Genomic DNA, 24,274 nt, shown 5'->3' with positions numbered 1-24,274 from the left:
ACATCCTGTGTCTGCTTGACTGCGCGACGCGAGCGATTTCATGCACATTATTTGCTTGGGAATCCCCAAATTAAGTTAAATAACTTCCCACAGAATGGCCTGATATTTTGTGAGGTATTACAGAAATAAAACTTATCACAATGACCAAATTTCACAGGGAACTAAATTTCACCGATTTTATGAAATCAAAAGGCGATTATATACCTTTAAATAATGGAAGCTAGCCAAAGTTTGAGATTCTTGTCGGAATTCCTTCCCAGAGCTCGGAGACGGTAAACTGAAAGGAAAATTTACCATAATGTGTCTTAGCAGGTGGACGAACAATATTCCCCTTAGCTGAAAATCTGGTGTTGTAAGAAAATGTTCATTAGCCATCCTGAGCAGATTTCTAAATATGTTTTAGGAACTAGCGAGTTATTTACAATTTTAGACGCTAGCAGAGACTTATTTAATTTGAAAACATTCTCAAAAAGTGAAGACACCAAGGATATTATATGAAGGCGCAGCATGTTCCCTTGCACTGGCAAAGAAAATATTTCTTATGCACTTTCGTATTGTTGAAATCCTAGTTACATTGGATTTATTGGTACTACTCCATGCCAAAACACTAAAATAAATATGGGTAAATTAAAGAATAAACATCTGTTCAAGTCTTCAGATTAACATAATATCCTAGTTGACCTGACTATATTTTTGGATATGTAAGATTGAAATAAATTTTTTAAAAATCACCCTTGCATTTATACTAAAAAAAAAAAAATTTATCCGCCTCAGGCTCAGTGAATATACATATGGGTCACTTTTTCTATGGAATAAAAACATTTATTCTATTCCCTTCTAGTAGGCTTATTGATTGCATGCAATATCATATTGCTTATCCTTCACGTATTACGCCACTCTCCCCAACGGAGAATGAGCGTGCAATATTGCTATAATATTGCACGTTGTCAAGACAGCACGTCACATTTCAGAGTTCATGCAAAGATCCAATGACAAAACTTTTCTGCTGCGCATGCACACACCATTTCTTTGTTGGCCGGGAGAGAGAGAAGACAAGGTTAATTCAGTGCTTGGATAAATAAATAAATTAATTTAAAAAAAAAAAAACTAAAAGACGTGCTGAATACCCGAAAAGCTACCAAAACTACACTGGATATTCTTCACGCATATTTACAAGAGAAAAACATATCAATGGACATGGAAAAACTGGAAGAGACAGAGACGTAAAACTTCCATGCTAGTGAGTGACTGACAGTTTGTACACAAACATGGCCATGAGGTTTGCTTCATTAAAAGCGAAAGATTTAAAGAGACAGACGCGCTGAACACCCGAAAGGCTACAAAAACTTCACTGGATATTCTTCATGCATATTTACAAGAGAAAAACACATCAATGGACATCGAAAAACTGGAAAAGAGCGCAATAGTGGAAATATTGTCAAAGTTCTACTTGGAGGTGAGGAAAAGTGACGGAGACTTTTACAAGAGGACTTCACTCAGCAAAGCCCTTTTGTTTTGAACAACTGCAATGGAACAATTAACTACGACCAAAAGCAACTTTGAACTTGAACTGTCAACCTGGATATAGGTTGTATACAAGTTGGGTTGTTGTTTTGGACTTGTACCATTTTTACTGTTAGAACTTGGACTTTGTACAGTACATTGGATTGACAGAACACTGAATTACATTCGGTCAGAATCAGCATTCGATATTGAGAAGTCACACCCCCCTTAACTTTTTGTAACATCTATAATTGTTCCATTGAATGTGTATGTAGTATAATAAAGAACGGCTAGCTTTTTTTTCGTGGTACATCAGATATATTCCATTCGGCTACTCGTTTTCGACTCGTTCAGTATCATGCACACCACTCAATACCAGCCAATATTATTTTAAAAAATAACTTTGACTTGATCTCTTATTATTCATCGATATTCACTTTATCTTCAGCGAATAACTGTTAAATACAGAATATAATACAAGAGAAGAAGCAAGAAGAAAAGAAACTCCGTGCGCTCACGTGCATCAAGTTAAACTCGTGATCTCGGTCAGATGAGGTTTTATCATTTGAACTTCATGATTAAGCATAAATCTAGTCCTCTCCTTAAACACCGTGACTGCAGTGTGCCTGAAGCTGTGCATCTGCAGCCCTATTCAGACGAGATTAAGTGTCCACAGAGTCCTGGGGTAATTTTCTATTTTACAGGTGCTCATTTGAGATATTTCTTTCTATCTGGATCAGTCGTAGTGGTGTTTTCCTTCATTCTACTCTGAGAAAGTTGCAGGTCAGATTAGGTACTCTCCCCCCACCCAAACTCAGTGATTTTCTGTGCGTACAGTTTGGGGGGAGCATTCGACTGCTGCCACTTGCTGTATTTAGTCTCGGAGTGCAGATATCAGTGACCTTCCCCAGATATTAAGACACAAGTTGTGAAAAATAGGTCTCCAAGGCTAAGGTCTCACAAAGCCGGCTGATCCAAGAGAATCATGGCTGGGCCTACCATGGCCATTCTGGGAGATTTTGGAGGTGATCAATCACAAATTTGGGTGGAGTAAATAAGCAAATGAAGCTACAGTAGCCATGACATAAAGACACCGGTAAACCAGGGCTCGACATTAAGAACTGCCCGATTGCCCGGGACAAGTGAAACATGCATTCAGGCAAGTGGGATCTGTCCCACGATGAGGGCCAGGGCAAAACCTTCAGCTTGTGCCTCTTGAGGTATTCCAGTGTAGATTTTGAGGTGTGTTTTGGATCATCGTCTTATTGTAGGACCTAGGGCTGTCACGATTACCGGTGTACATGGTTACCGCGCTAAAATATTTTGACGGTGACCATAACCTTCTGAGTGTCAAAACCGCGATAGCTTCCATTTTCGCGAGACTTTGAACTTTCGTGCGAGTTTTCCCGCCGACGCCACTCAAGTTCACTCACTCACTGTCCGAAGTTCAAGCATGGCGGAAGGAGGAGACTGTGGTGGTCATCAAGATGAAGACATCTATCCGCCTTCCAAGAGGATAAAATCGGAAGTGTGGAAATATTTTGGATATTTCAAAAATTCGGAGGGACAACTTGTTGATGACGGTGCTCCTGCATGTAGAGTGTGCAGAAAAAAGGTGTCAGCGAAAGGCAGCAATACATCAAATCTAATGACTCATCTGCAAGACCATGATCAGCATCTGTACAGCAAGTGCAAGGTAGGTTAACGTGCATGTTTTAGCTGAAATGCGCAAAGTAACTTTTGACGAGGGAAGATGAAACAATTATTTCCGACTGTCAATAATGTTAGACCTTGATGATAATCTTTATTGTCGAAAGACGGCCACTGCTAGCAGTTTTAAAATGCATCTAGCACTAGCTGTGGTTAGCGCTATTCTGAGGTAAACATCACCATTCTAAGCTAAGTTACACAGCTAAACTTTCATTCGCCACAAGACGGTGAAAATGGATCAGTGAAAACACACGAAGTAACGTATGACTTCGGGTCGAGGGAAAATACAACAGTTGTATCCAACTGTCAATAATGTTAAACTTTGATAATGATCTTTATTGCAAAGTACGCCCACTGCTAGCATTTTAAAATGTGTCTAGCTGTGGTCAAGATCCACTTGTCCACAGTCCAAACTTGAAAACCTGAACCACGCCCACTCAACCTGAGCCACGCCCACTCAAATAACCGTGATAATACCGTACACCGTGATAATTTTGGTCACAATAACCGTCATGTTAAATTTTCATACCGTGACACCCCTAGTAGGACCCATCCTCTTTTTAACTTCAACATTTTTACAGATGGTGTGATGTTTGCTTCCAGAATTTGCTGGTATTTATTCAAATCCATGCTTCCCTCAACCAGTGAAATGTGCCCTGTGCCACTGGCTGCAACACAACCCCAAAGCATGATCGATCCACACCCATGCTTCAGAGTTGGAGAGGTGTTCTTTTCCTGGAATTTGGCACCCTTTTTTCTCCAAACATACCTTTGCACATTGTGGCCAAAAAGTTCTATTTTGATTTCATCAGTCCACAGGACTCGTTTCCAAAATGCATCAGGCTTGCTTAGATGTTCATTTGCAAACTTCAGACGCTGAATTTTGTGGCTAGGACGCAGGAACGGTTTTCTTCTGATGACTCTCCCATGAAGGTCATATTTGTTCAGGTGTCGCTGCATAGTAGAACAGTGACCACCACTCCAGGGTCTGCTAAATCTTTCTCAAGGTCTTTTGGAGTCAAACAGGGGTTTTTATTTGCCTTTAGCAATCCAACGAGCAGTTCTTTCAGAAAGTTTTCTTCATCTTCCAGACCTCACACCTTGATCTCCACTGTTTCTGTTAACTGCCATTTCTTAATAACATTACAATCTGAGGACATAGCTACCTGAAAACACTTTGCTACGTTCTTGTAGCCTTCTCCTGCTTTGTGAGCATCAATTATTTTATTATTCAGAATGCGAGGGAGTTGCTTAGAGGAGCCCATGGCTGTTGATTTTAGGGACAAGTTTGAGGAGTCAGAGAATTTATACAGCTTTGAAATCTGCATCATCTGACCTTTCCTAACGAAGAATTTGAACAAGCCACAGCTCAATAAGCTAATTAAGGTCTGGAACCTTGGTAAAAGTTACCTGAGAACTCAAATGTATTGGGGTGCCCAAACTCTTGCATGGTGTTCCTTTTTTTTTTTTTTTCACTTTCCAACTGTACAAAGCAAAAATACACAAATCCTGCAGAAAACGCTGAAAAGAAATGTCGTCTTTACCTTTATGCCTTTTGGTGATCAGTTCATCTTCTGCTCACTTAACTATTCACAGTAACCGACATTTTCAGTAAGGGTGCCCAAACTTTTGCATGCCACTATATATGTGGCATGCAAAATTATACATCTTGTGTTGCTGGTTGCCCCACGTACTCGGTTCAAAACTCGTGGGGATCAGGAGTTTCAGGCAGTGGCACCAAGACTGTAGAACTCTCTCCTGCTTTCCTTATGCCGTACTGACTCCACTGACACTTAAAAAAGCAGCTGAAGACATTTTTATACAGAAAAGCTTTTAAGTAATTAAATTGGTGTTTCACAGTGTATTGTATTTTATCTGTGAAGCACTGATTATCTGTGAAGAGTGCTATATAAATAAAATTTACTTATATATACACACATGCAGTTTTTTTTATTTTTATATATCACACTATATACACAATTTGAGAGAGATATTCTCACAAATTGTGTATATAGTTATATGGAACTATAAGCGCCATTAACTATATACATATAGACCTCTTACAGTCACGTGACCGGAATGTAAACAGCCGCCATCTTGTCGGTAAAAAACACAGCTGAATATTGCTGCACTCGTGTACAAAATGGATCAATTTCAACCGACGGACTACACGGCTCATTTTTCTAATGAACAGATAACTAGATATATGTCTAAAATAAACGATCTACAGATTAGTGACCCTTATGGCTTACCGGACGGAGTTTTCACGACCGTGTCAGTGGATTTTGAACTGCCAGAGGTGGAATACCCAGACGTGTTTAATTACCTCATTAACTTTCCCTCGCTGTTCAGTGGTGAAGCACTGCGTGCTTATAAATCTCTGGACAGTTATCTTTACAGAAATTCAGGATTTCTCAGCCGCCCTCAGATGTGGCATCTTGTAAACAAGAAAATAATCCTCATTGGACGGGTAAGTCACTTAAGTATTGAGACCCCGCTGGTCTCGCTATCTCATCCGGAATGTTGTGCATGTGATGGAAATCGCTACAAACCGGCATTTTCTGCTGGAAACCAATGTCCAGCAAGTCCATACGGTCGTAGTGGATATTGAAGTCCGGTACAGACGAACAACACGCAAAAATACACACAATCAACATAAAAAACGTGCACAGGTAAGGAGAGCTTGTAGCCGCAGCATCCCCATCATGCGCCGCCATATCCACCATCATGGTTGAATATTTTATATTATCAGTTAGATCAAGTATCAGTAGTCTATCACTATTACTGTATATATGGTATACCTGATAGCAGCAATCCATTTTGCACGCCTGTCAGGGTCCCGTGGCAGCCTACTGTCAAGTGTATGTGAGCATCATGGGTTTCCCACACTTGAAAGGGAAGGACTCGGACACAGGATTCCACTCGTCTTATGTTTTATTAATTTTCAGTGGAGTTGACGTTGTAGTAGAATTGTATATAGTAGGGTTTTCCAGAAAAGGTAGAAGCAGAAGTAGAAGGCGGAAATATGGCGTTTGACCGACAAGGTGGCGTCTGTTTACAATCTGGATCGGATGTGACGTCACATGCAAGTGCTCCACATACAATTTATTTTTAGATTAAGGGCCTGTTTACACGAGGACGCTGTTGGGTAAAAACGACTAAATATTTTATCGGAAGTGCCTTTCGTCTACACTGGGACAGTGTTTCCGAGGCTGAAAAACGGAAAAAATTGAAAACGCCTTCCAGAGTGGATAAGTTAAAAACAGCCCCCGTTGCATATCCGTCTAAACTACCCAATACGCGAAACTCTGCTCGGATCTGCTCACGTCGGGTACGTGTTTACGTCATACATATGTCATATACTGTACATGCCAGCCCGGGAAGTAAGAAAGTAAGTAAAAAAGTAAGAGCATGTCTGATTACATCGATCCAACGGACCTTCAAGCTGCTCTGGCAGCTTTAATAAACGTCCAGGAGTCCTTCGAACATCTATACCGAATCTGCACATATACCGTTAATGAACAGAGGCGGGTATAGTATGCTCTTACTTTTTTACTTACTTACCATAGCCAGAGTAGTCAAAGTTTTCGCGGCGCAGATGTGCAGATCAGACAAGACGGAAGACGTTGCGCATGCGTGCAGACATAGCGGAGGTCTTTCACAGCACCACCTAGCCGCCTGGCATGCACATCCAATTGAATTCCACACATTTATGCGTCACCGTATAGACGCAGATTTCCTCCTTGAAAACGGTCGTGTAGACGCGGAAAAAAGTGAGAACGAAAACGGACTTTTGCGTTTTTGTTTCAGACCGTCCCCATGTAAAGTGGGCCTAAGGTTGCCTGTGTCTCTGTTACCCCTTTTCCACCAAATCAGTTCCAGGGCTGGTTCAGGGCCAGTGCTGGTTCACAACTTGTTCAACTTGCGAGCCAGCTGAGAACCAGTTTGCTTTTTCATTGCTCGCGGTGTTAAGAGAAGACACGTCATTACGTCGCTGTATACGTCAGTTACGTCGCTACATTTGCATAAACCTTGGCGCGAATATCGAAGCAAAAACAATGCGGAAGCAGCAGCAACAACAATAATAATGGATGACTTCGCGTTTGTACAGCCGCTGCTTCTCGTCGCTTAAAAATGGCGATCTTTCACGGTCTTGTTATTGTTGCTGGTCTTAACAACTCCGCCCCCCCCGCTGACGTAAGCGGTTCTTTCCTCTGGCCCAGCAGAGAGTTGGTGCTAGCCTGGAACCGGTTTTTCTGGCCCCAGACCCAGTTCTTTATCAGTGGAAACAGAAAACCTGGTTCCAAACTAAGCACTGGCCACGAACCAGCCCTGGAACTGCTTTGGTGGAAAAGGGGCATGTGTCAGCCCTGTGATGACCTGGCGACTTGTCCAGGGTGTACCCCGCCTTTCGCCCGTAGTCAGCTGGGATAGGCTCCAGCTTGCCTGCGACCCTGTAGAAGGATAAAGCGGCTAGAGATAATGAGATGAGATGCGTCAATGGCAAGCAAAATAGTGAGAAAACCCCAAAAACATCTCTCGAACCTCGACACTGAAAAGGCTGAGGAGGAAATCTGCAAGAACAGTGGCAGACTCTTCACATCCTTTTTTTTTTTTTTTTTAAGCCAATCGAGCTTCTCAAGTCTGGGAGGCGCTTTCGGACCCCTCTGGCTTAAAAAAAAAAAGTGTATTTAAAAAATATTTCATTCCAAATTCCACTTAACTCAAAGTGAGAGATCCACAGACACTGATAACTGCTATTTGTCTTTTTACTTTATTTTATTTTGCTTTGCACAACCCTCTGTGTTTGTTGTCTGTGTTGCTGTTTGTATGTTATATGTGATGGTCAGCCAAAGATTATTGTCCACCTTGGTGGACAATAAAGATGTATTCTATTCTACTCTACTCTATTCTAAATTGTGCCTGAAAGTCTTTTCTACTTTTGCAATGTCCAAAAGACAACTGTATCCACCGCTCCAGGGTACAAAACAGAGCAGAGTGAAGTGAAGTGAAGTGAAGTGGCTTTCACAAAGCAAACCTGATTAACATTAAATAACAGACTTATTTCACAAGACAAAACCCAGAATGAATAATTAATAAATAAACCACTGACCTTGTTTGAGTATTAATTACACAGACCCGCCCTGAGCTAATACTTTAATTACAGAACACTTTATTTGCAAAAGGGAAAGCCCTGTAACATTATACTCGTAAACAAGTTTAACTCCTGACTGAACAAATAAAACACAAACAAGCGAGTGCTAGTTAGCAACTTTTCCTTCCACCAGAAAATGACCCCAATGTTAGCTTACTGTAGGGATAGAAGACTGAACTAAACTAAAAACAAAGCATTTTACCGGCTTTAAGGTTTCTCATCAGACAATAAGAAAGTAAACACACAGCTGTAGTGAGAGTAATGCTACAGTGGCTAAGCTAATGCTAATGCTAACCCAGCTAGCAGGCAGCTGTAGCCAAGCAATACCACACTGCACACCTATAAATAAGTCCTACTTACCGGGAACCTGACTACTGATAGATCAGATATCCTGCCTCAAACATAACTCCTGTCCAGCTGGAAAGCATTTCTTTAAAAGCCGTCCACATCCTGCTGAAAGCAGAGCCAGAGTGGCGTGTGTACCAGCACGCTGTCCTTCCCTCGGCTTCAGCAGCACTTTACAGCTCCAAGCGCCTGTCTGTTTGGTTGCCAAGTTGATGAAATTAATTCCCCAGGCCACTGAGGTTGGAAAAAAAAAGTTGACACGCTTGATGGCAAAACTACGGAATCTCCTAAGGGTCATGATGTGGATTTTTTTTCTTTTGACACTTTTGTGTCCCCTCACAATACTTTTGCACTTTAAAGAAAATATCTAGGGCGGCACCGTGGTGTAGTGGTTAGTGCTGTCGCCTCACAGCAAGAAGGTCCGGGTTCGAGCCCCGTGGCCGGCGAGGGCCTTTCTGTGCGGAGTTTGCATGTTCTCCCCGTGTCTGGGTGGGTTTCCTCCGGGTGCTCCGGTTTCCCCCACAGTCCAAAGACATGCAGGTTAGGGTGACTCTAATGGCCCTTTTCCACTACCCTTTTTCAGCTCACTTCAGCCTGACACGGCTCGCGTTTCGACTACCAAAGAACAGCACGACTCAGCTCGCTTCAGCCCTGCTCAGCCCCTAAAACTCGCACGGTTTTGGAGTGGGGCTGAAGCGAGCCAAACCGTGCCGAGTGAGGCTGGGGGCATGAGCAGACACTCCCCTGTGCACTGATTGGTGAGGAGGAGTGTCCTCACATGCCCACACACGCCCCGCGAGCACGCTGGGATCTGTAAACACCGTAAACCCAGAAGAAGAAGAAGAATTACGAATTACGAGAATTAAGAAGCCTTATGCGCCTCGCCTCATCTATACGCTCTTGCCAGTATCTGTTGGCGTTGTCGGTGACAACAAGCCACAGAACCAAGACCAGCAACACTAACGACTCCATGTCCTCCATGTTTATTGTTTACTATTCGGGTCGTGAGACTACCACTTAAAAGATCACTGATGTCACTGTTTGCGCTGTTTAACGACATCACGTGACGTCCACCCACTTTCGCTAACTCCACCCAATGTGTCCACCCACTTCCAGCCAGCACGGTTCAGCGCGGTTGTAGTCGAAATGCAACTCCAACAGCCCCACTCAGCTCGACTCAGCCCGACTCAGCACGGCATGGCTCAGCCCGACTCAGCCGCATTTGTAGTGGAAAAGCGGCATATTGGCCCTTTTTCAGCTCACTTCAGCTCGCTTCAGCTCACTTCAGCCCGACACGGCTCACGTTTCGACTACCTCAGAGCAGCACGACTCAGCTCGCTTCAGCCCTGCTCAGCCCCCAAAACTCGCACGATTTTGGAGTGGGGCTGAAGCGAGCCAAACCGAGCCGAGTGGGGCAAGGAGCGTGAGGAGACACTCCCCTGTGCACTGATTGGTGAGGAGGAGTGTCCTCACACGCCTTGCGAGCACGCTGTGATCTGTAAACACCGTAAACCCGGAAGAAGAAGAATTACAAGAATTTCTGAAGCCTTATGCGCCTCGCCTCATCTATACGCTCTTGCCAGTATCTGTTGGCGTTGTCGGTGACAACAAGCCACAGCACCAAGACCAGCAACACTAACGACTTCATGTCCTCCATGTTTATTGTTTACTATCCGGGTCGTAAGACTACCGCATAAAAGGTCACTGATGTCACTGTTTGTGCCGCCTAACGACATCATGTGACGTCCACCCACTTTCGCTAACTCCACCCAATGTGTCCACCCACTTCCAGCCAGCACGGTTCAGCGCGGTTGTAGTCGAAATGCAACTCCAACAGCCCCACTCAGCTCGACTCAGCCCAACTCAGCACGGCACGGCTCAGCCCAACTCAGCCGCGTTGGTAGTGGAAAAGCGGCATATGTGTCAGCCCTGTGATGACCTGGCGACTTGTCCAGGGTGTACCCCGCCTTTCGCCCGTAGTCAGCTGGGATAGGCTCCAGCTTGCCTGAGACCTTGTAGAACAGTGATAATGAGATGAGACAAACCATGGGTAACTAATGCCGCTTTTCCACTACCAACGCGGCTGAGTTGGGCTGAGCCGTGCCATGCTGAGTCGAGCTGAATGGGGCTGTTGGAGTTGCATTTCGACTACAACCGCGCTGAACCGTGTTGGCTGGAAGTGGGTGGACACATTGGTTGGAGTTAGCGAAAGTGGGTGGACGTCACGTGATGTCGTTAGGCGGCGCAAACAGTGACATCAGTGACCTTTTAAGCGGTAGTCTCACGACCCGGATAGTAAACAATAAACATGGAGGACATGGAGTCGTTAGTGTTGCTGGTCTTGGTGCTGTGGCTTGTTGTCACCGACAACGCCAACAGATACTGGCAAGAGCGTATAGATGAGGCGAGGCGCATAAGGCTTCAGAAATTCTCGTAATTCGTAATTCTTCTTCCAGGTTTACGGTGTGTACAGATCCCAGCGTGCTCGCGGGGCGTGTGTGGGCATGTGAGGACACTCCTTCTCACCAATCAGTGCACAGGGGAGTGTCTGCTCACGCCCCCAGCCTCACTCGGCTCGGTTTGGCTCGCTTCAGCCCTACTCCAAAACCGTGCGAGTTTTGGGTGCTGAGTAGGGCTGAAGCGAGCTGAGTCGTGCTGCTCTGAGGTAGTCGAAACGCGAGCCGTGTCGGTCTGAAGTGAGCTGAAGTGAGCTGAAAAAGGGTAGTGGAAAAGGGCCATAAGGAGCTCAAAACTGCTATCAACAAAAAGAAAAGGACCTTTTTCCACAGGTGATCTTGAGAAAAGGACCCTCTCTAGGGAAGTGAGGAGGGAAATAGTAAAGGCTAAAGTAAACTATAAGAATTAAATTGAAACGCAATTTGGACGTGGTAATATCAGAGTAGCTTGGCAAGGACTTAAATCAATAGCCTGTATTAACAAGCAGGAAGATGAGGCCAAGCAACACATCACCATTAAAGGAGTATTGAATGCTGAGTTACCAAATGCTTTCAATTGTTTTTTTTTTTTTTTCCGGTTTCGAAAGTTGTGATTTTACTCAGAATGTCTCTGCATTGAAGAATTCTCTTGTACCCCGAACTGATTTTGTGATATGCAAAGATCAGGTTACAGCTTTGTTGAAGAAAACCAACATAAGGAAGGCTGCTGGCCCTGATGCTGTCTGTGGGCGCACACTGAGGTACTGCGCTAACCAGCTCAGTGGAGTTTTCTCTACACTCTTTCAGATGTGTGCCAATCATTGTCAGCTTCCTTCCATCTGGAAAAGTTCAACAATAATTCCAATCCCCAAAACAAAAAATCCTGGACAACTAACTGAGTTTAGGCCTGTTGCTCTCACATCACTTCTTTTGAAAATCTTTGAGAAAATCATGAAAGTTGAGATTGTCTCTTTAGTGTGTGACAAATTAGACCCCTTACAGTTTGCATATCAAGCTGGAAAGGGGGTAGAGGATGCTAAACTCCTCATTCTTGACAAAATCTACAAGCACTTGGAGAAGCCAAAATCACATGCGAGACTTTTATTTGCTGATTTTTCTTCAGGCGGCACGGTGGTGTAGTGGTTAGCGCTGTCGCCTCACAGCAAGAAGGTCCTGGGTTCGAGCCCCGGGGCCGGCGAGGGCCTTTCTGGGTGGAGTTTGCATGTTCTCCCCGTGTCCGCGTGGGTTTCCTCCGGGTGCTCCGGTTTCCCCCACAGTCCAAAGACATGCAGGTTAGGTTAACTGGTGACTCTAAATTGACCGTAGGTGTGAATGTGAGTGTGAATGGTTGTCTGTGTCTATGTGTCAGCCCTGTGATGACCTGGCGACTTGTCCAGGGTGTACCCCGCCTTTCGCCCGTAGTCAGCTGGGATAGGCTCCAGCTTGCCTGTGACCCTGTAGAAGGATAAAGCGGCTAGAGATAATGAGATGAGATGAGATTTTTCTTCAGCTTTTAACAAGATGCAACCGCATATTTTAATTCAACGACTCTCCTCTTATTTTAATTTACCCGATCAGTTCTTATTGTTGCTTTTAAACTTTTTAACTGAGAGGAAGGCAAGGCAAGTTTATTTATATAGCACATTTCATACACAGTGGCAGTTCAATGTGCTTTACAGAGGTAAGAGCAAAACAGTAAACAATAAAAAATAAAATTACATAAAATAAAGGGGGAAGAAGAGAGAAAAAATAATACAACCCCGATTCCAAAAAAGTTGGGACAAAGTACAAATTGTAAATAAAAACGGAATGCAATAATTTACAAATCTCAAAAACTGATATTGTATTCACAATAGAACATAGACAACATATCAAATGTCGAAAGTGAGACATTTTGAAATTTCATGCCAAATATTGGCTCATTTGAAATTTCATGACAGCAACACATCTCAAAAAAGTTGGGACAGGGGCAATAAGAGGCTGGAAAAGTTAAAGGTACAAAAAAGGAACAGCTGGAGGACCAAATTGCAACTCATTAGGTCAATTGGCAATAGGTCATTAACATGACTGGGTATAAAAAGAGCATCTTGGAGTGGCAGTGGCTCTCGGAAGTAAAGATGGGAAGAGGATCACCAATCCCCCTAATTCTGCGCCGACAAATAGTGGAGCAATATCAGAAAGGAGTTCGACAGTGTAAAATTGCAAAGAGTTTGAACATATCATCATCTACAGTGCATAATATCATCAAAAGATTCAGAGAATCTGGAAGAATCTCTGTGCGTAAGGGTCAAGGCCAGAAAACCATACTGGGTGCCCGTGATCTTCGGGCCCTTAGACGGCACTGCATCACATACAGGCATGCTTCTGTATTGGAAATCACAAAATGGGCTCAGGAATATTTCCAGAGAACATTATCTGTGAGCACAATTCACCGTGCCATCCGCCGTTGCCAGCTAAAACTCTATAGTTCAAAGAAGAAGCCGTATCTAAACATGATCCAGAAGCGCAGACGTCTTCTCTGGGCCAAGGCTCATTTAAAATGGATTGTGGCAAAGTGGAAAACTGTTCTGTGGTCAGACAAATCAAAATTTGAAGTTCTTTATGGAAATCAGGGACGCCGTGTCATTCGGACTAAAGAGGAGAAGGATGACCCAAGTTGTTATCAGCGCTCAGTTCAGAAGCCTGCATCTCTGATGGTATGGGGTTGCATTAATGCGTGTGGCATGGGCAGCTTACACATCTGGAAAGACACCATCAATGCTGAAAGGTATATCCAGGTTCTAGAGCAACAGATGCTCCCATCCAGATGACGTCTCTTTCAGAGAAGACCTTACATTTTCCAACATGACAATGCCAAACCACATACTGCATCAATTACAGCATCATGGCTGCGTAGAAGAAGGGTCCGGATACTGAACTGGCCAGCCTGCAGTCCAGATCTTTCACCCATAGAAAACATTTGGCACATCATAAAACGGAAGATACAACAAAAAAGACCTAAGACAGTTGAGCAACTAGAATCCTACATTAGACAAGAATGGGTTAACATTCCTATCCCTAAACTTGAGCAACTTGTCTCCTCAGTCCCCAGACGTTTACAGACTGTTGTAAAGAGAAAAGGGGATGTCTCACAGTGGTAAACATGGCCTTGTCCCAACTTTTTTGAGATGTGGTGTTGTCATGAAATGTAAAATCACCTAATTTTTCTCTTTAAATGATACATTTTCTCAGTTTAAACATTTGATACGTCATCTATGTTCTATTCTGAATAAAATATGGAATTTTGAAACTTCCACATCATTGCATTCCATTTTTATTTACAATTTGTACTTTGTCCCAACTTTTTTGGAATCGGGGCTGTAAGAATTAAACAATAGTAGAAATAAAAATAATAAAATGAAGTAAAAGTTCAGTAAAAAAAAACAGCAGAATAAAATAGAATAAAAGTTAAGTAAAGTTTAAAACATGCAGAGACTGTAAAAGTTAAGTAAAGTTTAAAACATGTAAAGATGACAATATTTATCAGTTAGCAGAAAGCATCTGAGAACAGCTTGGTCTTTAATCTAGATCTGAAGCTGCCAACAGCAGGAGCATTTTTGATGTCCTCAGGGAGTTGGTTCCATAGCTGTACTTCATAGTAGCTAAAAGCTGCTTCACCACACTTTGTTTTAACAACAGGTTTTACCAGTAAATTTTGCTGCTGCGATCTGGTAGATCTGATTGGGTTAGGCCGCTGCAACATATCAGAGAGGTAATTGGGCTCTGCACCATTTAAAGATTTGTACACCAGCAGCAATGCTTTAAAGTCAATTCTGTAGCTTACTGGAAGCCAGTGAAGGGACCTTAGAATTGGAGTAATGTGCTCTGTTCTTTTTGTTCGTGTGAAAATCCTAGCCACTGCATTTTCAATCACCTGAAGTCGTTTGATGGTCTTTTTTGGCAGGCCTGTGAAAAGGCCATTGCAGTAATCAACCCTACTAGAGATGAAGGCATGTATAAGTTTTTCCAGATCATTTTTTGACATAAGTCCTCTTAGTTTGGAAATGTTTTTTAGGTGATAAAATGCCGATTTAGTGATTGCTTTCATGTGACTGTCAAAGTTTAGCTCGCTGTCAATGAAAACACCAAGATTTTTAAAGGTCCCATGGCATGAAATTTTCACTTTCTGAGGTTTTTTAACGTTAAAATGAGTTCCTCTGACCTTCTTAAGTCACCCCAGTGGCTAGAAATTTCATAATGTGTAAACCAAACTATGCCCAACATTTGAGAATGGCGCGTCAAAACGGCGCGTTGATAAACTTTTCCCTTGCCTACGTCAGCAAGGGAGATGATCCCCACGCCCCCCCTCTGGATTCCCACCCACTGTATGGATTGCCCGCCCAACTCAAAAGTTGCTGTTTGTCCTACCAAGCCTACTGCAATTCATGGGAACGAGGTCGAAAATGTTGAAACTTACAAGTACTGTACCTAGGTACTGTGTTTGATTCCCAGTTGAAGTTTGATAAAAATACTGAATGTATTGTCAAACGAGGCCAGCAAAGAATGCATTTATCAAGAAAGCTGAACTCCTTTAAGGTCTGTAACAGAATTTTGTGTATGTTTTATCAGTCTTTTATCGAGAGCATTTTAACTTTCTCCTTCATCTGCTGGTTTGGTGGTCTGTCTTTAAAAGACAAAAACAGCCTTTGCAGCATTGTAAAGGTCTGTTCTAAAATAATTGGTGTCCAGCAGAGGGATTGAGTCTTTTGTGGGAGAGACAGGTGGTCCATAAAGCTAAAGGAATAACTTCCCAACATGGCCACATCCTGTCCTCTGAGTTCACGGTGATGCCTTCAGGCCGCCATTTTATAGCAGCTATCAGGAAGACAAATAGATACGCTAAATCTTTCATCCCATCTGCCATTAGGCTCTTAAACCTGGATAGTGGTAGTCACATTTTGTAACTTTTGTATTCATGTATGTGCAATGCATCTCTGTATGCCCACTTATGTATCATTATCTCATCTCATCTCATTATCTCTAGCCGCTTTATCCTTCTACAGGGTCGCAGGCAAGCTGGAGCCTATCCCAGCTGACTACGGGCGAAAGGCGGGGTACACCCTGGACAAGTCGCCAGGTCATCACAGGGCTGACACATAGACACAGACAACCATTCACACTCACACCTATGGTCAATTTAGAGTCACCAGTTAACCTAACCTGCATGTCTTTGGACTGTGGGGGAAACCGGAGCACCCGGAGGAAACCCACGCGGACACGGGGAGAACATGCAAACTCCGCACAGAAAGGCCCTCGCCGGCCCCAGGGCTCGAACCCAGGACCTTCTTGCTGTGAGGCGACAGCGCTAACCACTACACCACCGTGCCGCCCTGTATCATTATTATTTTTTTTATTTTTCTGTTACTTAACTGTGCCACTCCATACAATTATATACTGGCCTGTTGTTTCTGACATATTGTACTCCTGTCTGCTGCTTGTTGTCATGGTTGTTGCTGTTGGTGTTTTTTACATTCAGGAACTGCTTGAACTGAATTGCCCCCTTGGGGACGAATAAAGTTGCCTGAACTGAAGTGAACTGAACTAAGGTCAAGCAACACAAGCAGCAAGACACAGCCCTGATCAGACGCCAACAGTAGGTCATTTACTACTTTAACCAGTGCTGTCTCTGTGCTATGATGAGGTCTAAATCCTGACTGATATATTTCATGGATGTTATTCCTATGTAAATATGAGCATAACTGCTGTGCCACAGCTTTTTCAAGGATCTTGGAGATAAAGGGGAGGTTTGATATTGGTCGATAACTGGACAGCTGACAGGGATCAAGGTCAGGTTTTTTAATCAGGGGTTTGATAACTGATAGTTTAAAGGATTTGGGTACGTAGCCAATCGTAAGAGAAGAATTTATTATTTTTAGAAGCGGTTCATTTACTTCAGGTATTATCTGTTTGAATAGACATGTAGGTAAGGGATCTAGTACACAAGTTGAGGCTTTTGATGCCGAGATTAATGAAAGTAATTCAGTTTCTTTTAGGGGAGTAAAACATTCTAATTGATGATCTGATACAGTTATATTGTTAACTACAGGGTCACTTACATTGTCTGACCTTAAATTAGTAGTTTGAATTTTTTGTCGGATATTCTCAATTTTGTCATTAAAAAAATTCATGAAGTCGTTGCTACTACATACTGTAGGTGTGCATGTGTCTATAGTGGACTTATTCCTGGTTAATTTTGCGACAGTATTAAATAGGAATCTAGAATTATTTTTGTTATCTTCTATTAGGGAGGAGAGATATGTTGATCTAGCAGCACTAAAAGCTTTTCTATACTTCAGGAAGCTCTCCTTCCATGCTAATTTGAACACTACCAATTTTGTTTGACGTCATTTACATTCCAATTTTTGAGTGGTCTGTTTTAAAGTGCAAGTGTCATCATTATACCAATGTGCTAATTTTTTCTTTCTGATCATTTTCCTTTTAAGATGAGCTACATTATCTAAAGTATGGCGGAACATTGACTCTAAGCATTCAGTTGCCTGATCAAGTTCTGCAGGGGCTGACAGTGACCCAATCAAAGTTGATAACTCTGGGAGATCATTTATAAAGCTCTGTGCAGTAGTTGACGTGAATGTATGTTTAATACAGTAGCGTGGTGAGGTGCATATATTATTACTCAGACATATTTTGAATGAGATGAGATAATGATCTGAGATAACTTCAGACTGTGGAAGTATGACTATATTTTCTACATTTAACCCGAATGTTAGTATTAGATCAAGGGTGTGACCACCATTATGGGTCGGTCCTATGACATTCTGATTAATCCCTACTGAATCTAAAATAGACACAAATGCTGTTTTCAAAGGGTCTTCTGGGTTATCGAAGTGAATATTAAAATCTCCGACAACTAAAGCTTTGTCTAAGGAAATAACCAGATCTGAGATAAAATCTGCAAATTCAGAAAGAAACTCAGAATACGGCCCCGGGGGCCTGTAAATAATAAGTAATGGAATTAACTGGGTAGACTTATTTTTCGAAGCTACATACATTATATGAGTATGAAGAACTTCAAATGTATTAAATTTATAACCAGGTTTGTGTGTTACACCTAGATAATCATTATAAATAACCGTGACGTCTCCTCCTCTGCCAGTTAGACGAGGCTGGTGTATATAACTGTATCCAGGAGGACTCGCTTCATTTAATGCTATATATTCATTTGGTTTAATCCATGTTTCTGTTAAACACATTAAACTCCTGATCAGTAATGAGTTAATTAACCATTAGCGCTTTAGATGCAAGAGATCTAATATTTAATAGCCCCACCTTTAGATCAAAGGTGCTGGCAGCAGCTGTACAGTCAGTATGATCTAATTTTATATTGATTAGGTTACTGGAACAAACTCTCTGAGTATTTCTACCTTTTTGTTGAGCTTGGGGAACAGACACAGTCTCAATGTGGTGGACCCTGAGTGACGACTCTGTGCAGCTAGCAGACAGTCGGTTTAGCCTGTTCGTCTGCTCCCTGGCCTTGGCTCTGGATTGTCAGAAATTAACTAGGCCTGTTCTGAGACTATGACCTATGTTGCAAGAAATGAGAGCAGCACCTTCCCGAGTGGGATTGTCTGTCCTTTATTAAAGAAAAAAAAAGTTGACACGCTTGATGACAAAACTACGGAATCTCCGTATGGATTTATCCATGGAATATGACCCTTAGGAGATTCCGCAGTTTCATCATCATTTATGGAATATAATATAAATGATATAAATGATATAAATTAAAAATTTTCAGGAGAAACCCAAAAACGAGTTTGTAGCAGGTTTGTTCTACATATGGTTTCCCTTTTGGGCCCTCTCATGTTCTGTTAGAATTTGGTAAGGAAAAAAATAAATACAGTTAGGTCCATAAATATTTCGACAGAGACAACATTTTTCTAATTTTGGTTCTGTACATTACCACAATGAATTTTGAACAAAACAATTCAGATGCAGTTGAAGTTCAGACTTTCAGCTTTAATTCAGTGGGTTGAACAAAATGATTGCATAAAAATGTGAGGAACTAAAGCATTTTTTAAACACAATCCCTTCATTTCAGGGGTTCGAAAGTAATTGGACAAATTAAATAATTGTAAATAAAATATTCGGGCGGCACGGTGGTGTAGTGGTTAGCGCTGTCGCCTCACAGCAAGAAGGTCCTGGGTTCGAGCCCCGGGGCCGGCGAGGGCCTTTCTGTGCGGAGTTTGCATGTTCTCCCCGTGTCCGCGTGGGTTTCCTCCGGGTGCTCCGGTTTCCCCCACAGTCCAAAGACATGCAGGTTAGGTTAACTGGTGACTCTAAATTGACCGTAGGTGTGAATGTGAGTGTGAATGGTTGTCTGTGTCTATGTGTCAGCCCTGTGATGACCTGGCGACTTGTCCAGGGTGTACCCCGCCTTTCGCCCATAGTCAGCTGGGATAGGCTCCAGCTTGCCTGCGACCCTGTAGAAGGATAAAGCGGCTAGAGATAATGAGATGAGATGAGAAATAAAATATTCATTTCTAACACTTGGTTGAAAACCCTTTGTTGGCAATGACTGCCTGAAGTCTTGAACTCATGGACATCACCAGACGCTGCGTTTCCTCCTTTTTAATGCTCTGCCAGGCCTTTACTGCAGCGGTTTTCAGTTGCTGTTTGTTTGTGGGCCTTTCTGTCTGAAGTTTAGTCTTTAACAAGTGAAATGCATGCTCAATTGGGTTGAGATCAGGTGACTGACTTGGCATTCAAGAATATTCCACTTCTTTGCTTTAATAAACTCCTGGGTTGCTTTGGCTTTATGTTCTGGGTCATTGTCCATCTGTATTATGAAACGCCGACCAATCAATTTGGCTGCATTTGGCTGGATTTGAGCACACAGTATGTCTCTGAATACCTCAGAATTCATCCGGTTGCTTCTGTCCTGTGTCACATCATCAATAAACACTAGTGACCCAGTGCCACTGGCAGCCATGCATGCCCAAGCCATCACACTGCCTCTGCCGTGTTTTACAGATAATGTGGTATGCTTTGGATCATGAGCTGTACCACGCCTTCGCCATACTTTTTTCTTTCCATCATTCTGGTAGAGGTTGATCTTGGTTTCATCTGTCCAAAGAATGTTCTTCCAGAACTGTGCTGGCTTGTTTAGATGTTTTTTAGCAAAGTCCAATCTAGCCTTTTTATTCTTGAGGCTTATGAGTGGCTTGCACCATGCAGTGAACCCTCTGTATTTACTTTCATGCAGTCTTCTCTTTATGGTAGATTTGGATATTGATACGCCTACCTCTTGGAGAGTGTTGTTCACTTGGTTGGCTGTTGTGAAGGGGTTTCTCTTCACCATGGAAATTATTCTGCAATCATTCACCACTGTTGACTTCTGTTGGTGTCCAGGTCTTTTTGCATTGAGTTCACCAGTGCTTTCATTCTCAAGATGTACCAAACTGTAGATTTTGCCACTCCTAATATTGTAGCAATTTCTCGGATGGGTTTTTTCTGTTTTCGCAGCTTAAGGATGGCTTGTTTCACCTGCATGGAGCACTCCTTTGACCGCATGTTTTCTTCACAGCAAAATCTTCCAAATGCAAGCACCACACCTCAAATCAACTCCAGGCCTTTTATCTGCTTAACTGAGAATGACATAACGAAGGAATTTCCCACACCTGCCCATGAAATAGCCTTTGAGTCAATTATCCAATTACTTTTGGTCCCTTTAAAAACAGGGTGGCACATGTTAAGGAGCTGAAACTCCTAAACCCTTCATCCAATTTGAATGTGGATACCCTCAAATGAAAGCTGAAAGTCTGGACTATATGTCCATGTCCATTATATAACTATAACTTGAATATGTTTCAGTAAACAGGTAAAAAAAAACACAATTTGTGTCAGTATCCAAATATACATGGACCTAACTGTATATTATTTACCAGCTTAAGGTCGGTCCGTATCGTGAAATACCGTGACCGAGGTCTTGAAAATACTGACCGAGGCCTCTGGGCTGAGGTCATACCTCGGTCACGGTATTTCACAATACAGACCTCCCAGCTGATAAATAATATATATTTATGTCTGTCATTTATAAAAGAAAAAAAAAGTTGACACGCTTGATGACGAAACTACGGAATCTCGGTATGGATTTATGGATTTATCTATGGAATATGACCCTTAAGAGATTCCATAGTTACATCATCATTTATGGAATATGGATTTATCACAAAAAGTACATGCATGTATTTATTATTTTGAAAACCCACCAGCCAGCTGATCTGGCATGTTTTAATCGTGTGACAGTAATGACGTAAATACCAGCGCGACGGACTAATGTCCGAAAGCGTTTTTTTCATTTTACCAATGAGCTCACTATATAGTCCTCTAGTATATAGTAATTCCCTATATAGGGAATAGGGAGTAGTGAACGAGTGTGCAATTTCGGACACAGGGAGAGTGTTTTCACCAACGGCACCAAAACACTAAAGTCCCGGATGTGCAGCCATATTGGAGGCATTGATTTCCATAAACAAACAATGCTTGTATTTCACACAGGAAAAAAAAATCACAATTTTCATTATGGCATCGGCCAAAGAAACTTGAAACTTATTTTGCATTTTAAAGAAAATATCTCGCACATAATCAGTCTTTATGTCTGTCCTTTATAAAAGAAAAAAAAAGTTGACATGCTTGATGACGAAACTACGGAATCTCCTCAGGGTCATGATGTGGATTTTTTTTTTGAGCCACTTTTGTGTCCCCTCACAACACTTTTGCACTTTAAAGAAAATATTTAGCAAATAATCAGCCTTTATGTCTGTCCTTTATTAAAAAAAAAAGCTGCATGTTGAATTTGTTCTTAAGGATAGAACCACTAAAATTATGAAAATAGACGGGACTATTTTTTGTCAGGGAGGCCGCCCTAACTCTATCGTGCGTGATGTCATTTTCCGTGAGCACAGCGGAGGTGTACAAGCGCATGCTATACTAGACTATATACCCTGTGTCCGAAATCGCTCCCTACTCACTATATAGGGCACTATATAGTGGGGACGCCATTTTGTAGTGCTGTCCGAATGTATAGTGAGGATTATTGCACCCTGTATAGTGCACTCAAAGTATCCCACAATGCATCACGAAAAGTAGTGTACAACCGATGGTCACCAACCAAGCAATATATCCCATCATGTATTGCGGTCACACTGAAAGAACTCAAATTAAAAGTCTCAAATTTGATTTAATAAAAGGCAGCAGCAAAGAAGAAAGTATTCAGCCTTGATTTAAAAGAACTGAAAGATGCAGTGACTTTGTATTGATTAATGTGGGAAATACGCTCAGTATAATACTGTATGTATTTATCACAAAAGTGCATGCGTGTATTTATTATTTTGAAAACCCATCAGCCGACTGATCTGGCACTTTTTAATTGTGCTACAGTAATGACGTAAATACCAGCGCGACAGACTAGTGTTCAAAAGTGTTTTTTCATTTTACCAATGAGCGGTGTCGGACACAGAGAGTGTGTTTTCACCAACGACACCAAAACACTAAAGTCCCAGATGTGCAGCCATATTGGAGGCATTGATTAACGTAAACAAACAACGCTTGCATTTCACACAGGAAAAAAAATCATAATTTTCATTATGGCATCGGCCAAAGAAACTTGCGATAAGAAGACGGAACTGCTAGAAAATATGTAGAAGGCCTAGAACCCAGTGTAAGAGCCAGCTATCTGGAGAAACTGCAGTCAATCAACGGCTTGGAACCATACGAAATGGGAGAAGAACTGAGTGAAGACAGTGCATTGCTGCCGGCTGTAACATACCCAGACATCATTAACTACTTAATTTTTTCGCCAAGTCCATACTCTGCTGAAGATCTGAAGTGTTTCAAGGGACTGGGACCCAGATGGGAGAAACCTGGGTTGCCCAAGTAGGTTTTAGCTAGGGCCCATATGAAACCCACTTTTAGCCCAACTGGGCTTGCCCACATGGGGCCACCGCATAACCCTTGGCCAAAACTGACTGGAGCCCAGCTGGGCAGCCCACATTCAACCCATGTGGGACCCACATGGGTGTGTTGGCAGGGCCGTGTGGGACCCAGATGGGAGAAACTTGGGTTGCCCAAGTAGGTTTTAGCTAGGGCCCATATGAAACCCACTTTTAGCCCAACTGGGCTTGCCTACATGGGGCCACTGCATAACCCTTGGCCAAAACCGACTGGAGCCCAGCTGGGCAGCCCACATTCAACCCATGTGGGACCCACATGGGTGTGTTGGCAGGGTAGAAGCCCATCACCAGATATTCTGTGGCTGGGTCAGGGAACAAAAAGCACAGAAATTTGGTGACAAATGTCTGGTGAAAGCAAAGGTGTGTACTGTGTATATTACATGTACAGTGCTATACTGTAGATCATGAGTGCGCATCCCCTGTGGGCCAACCTCAGCTCACAGCAGATGGCTGATTGTGATTTTTAACTTTAGCTTACTCTCAAGAGAACATACAGAAGCACCATCACGGCTAGACAGTAGAAATATAGTGTCATGTTTAATTTTAAGACGTTGATCAAAACTTTAAAAAACTCCTGCCTGATGCAAAGTGAACTGAACACACTCTTATGTTGTCCAGATTTTTGTCGGTCAGATCCTGGTTTAGTTTGGCAAGCCAGAGACGACGACGCTCCTCTGACAATTTTCTGGTTTCCTCCCCCTGATTTTCGATTATTTTAGGCAATTGGTAGAAGTGCAGATGCTTCTCACGATCTGAGTGATTGTGGGAACCCAAAACTCTGCAGTAATTCACCGTTATTTGGTTAGGTTATTGAAAAATTCACAAAGCTTGCTTTGCTGTTAAGAAGGTCCGGGTTCGAGCCCAGTGGCCAGCGAGGGCCTTTCTGTGCAGAGTTTGCATGTTCTCCCCGTGTCCGCGTGGGTTTCCTCCGGGTGCTCCGGTTTCCCCCACAGTCCAAAGACATGCAGGTTAGGTTAACTGGTGACTCTAAATTGACCGTAGGTGTGAATGTGAGTGTGAATGGTTGTCTGTGTCTATGTGTCGGCCCTGTGATGCCCTGGTGACTTGTCCAGGGTGTACCCCGCCTTTCACCCATAGTCAACTGGGATAGGCTCGAG

The 24,274-nt window shown here is 42.6% G+C and overlaps 1 protein-coding gene across 2 annotated transcripts in view; it reads right to left on the bottom strand.

Annotated features, from left to right (window-relative positions):
- Positions 1-8,884, bottom strand: part of snx16 (sorting nexin 16) — an 88,455-nt gene extending 79,571 nt beyond the window's left edge. For both annotated transcript variants that reach the window (XM_060922498.1, XM_060922499.1), the window contains exon 1: positions 8,729-8,884. The gene's annotated coding sequence lies outside the window, so the exon portion shown is untranslated. The remainder of the gene's footprint in view (positions 1-8,728) is intronic.
- Between the last annotated feature and the right edge of the window lie 15,390 nt (positions 8,885-24,274).

This window comes from Neoarius graeffei, chromosome 5, assembly GCF_027579695.1.
Source record: "Neoarius graeffei isolate fNeoGra1 chromosome 5, fNeoGra1.pri, whole genome shotgun sequence".
Lineage (NCBI taxonomy): Eukaryota > Metazoa > Chordata > Actinopteri > Siluriformes > Ariidae > Neoarius > Neoarius graeffei.
This window is presented reverse-complemented; position numbering and strand designations above follow the sequence as displayed.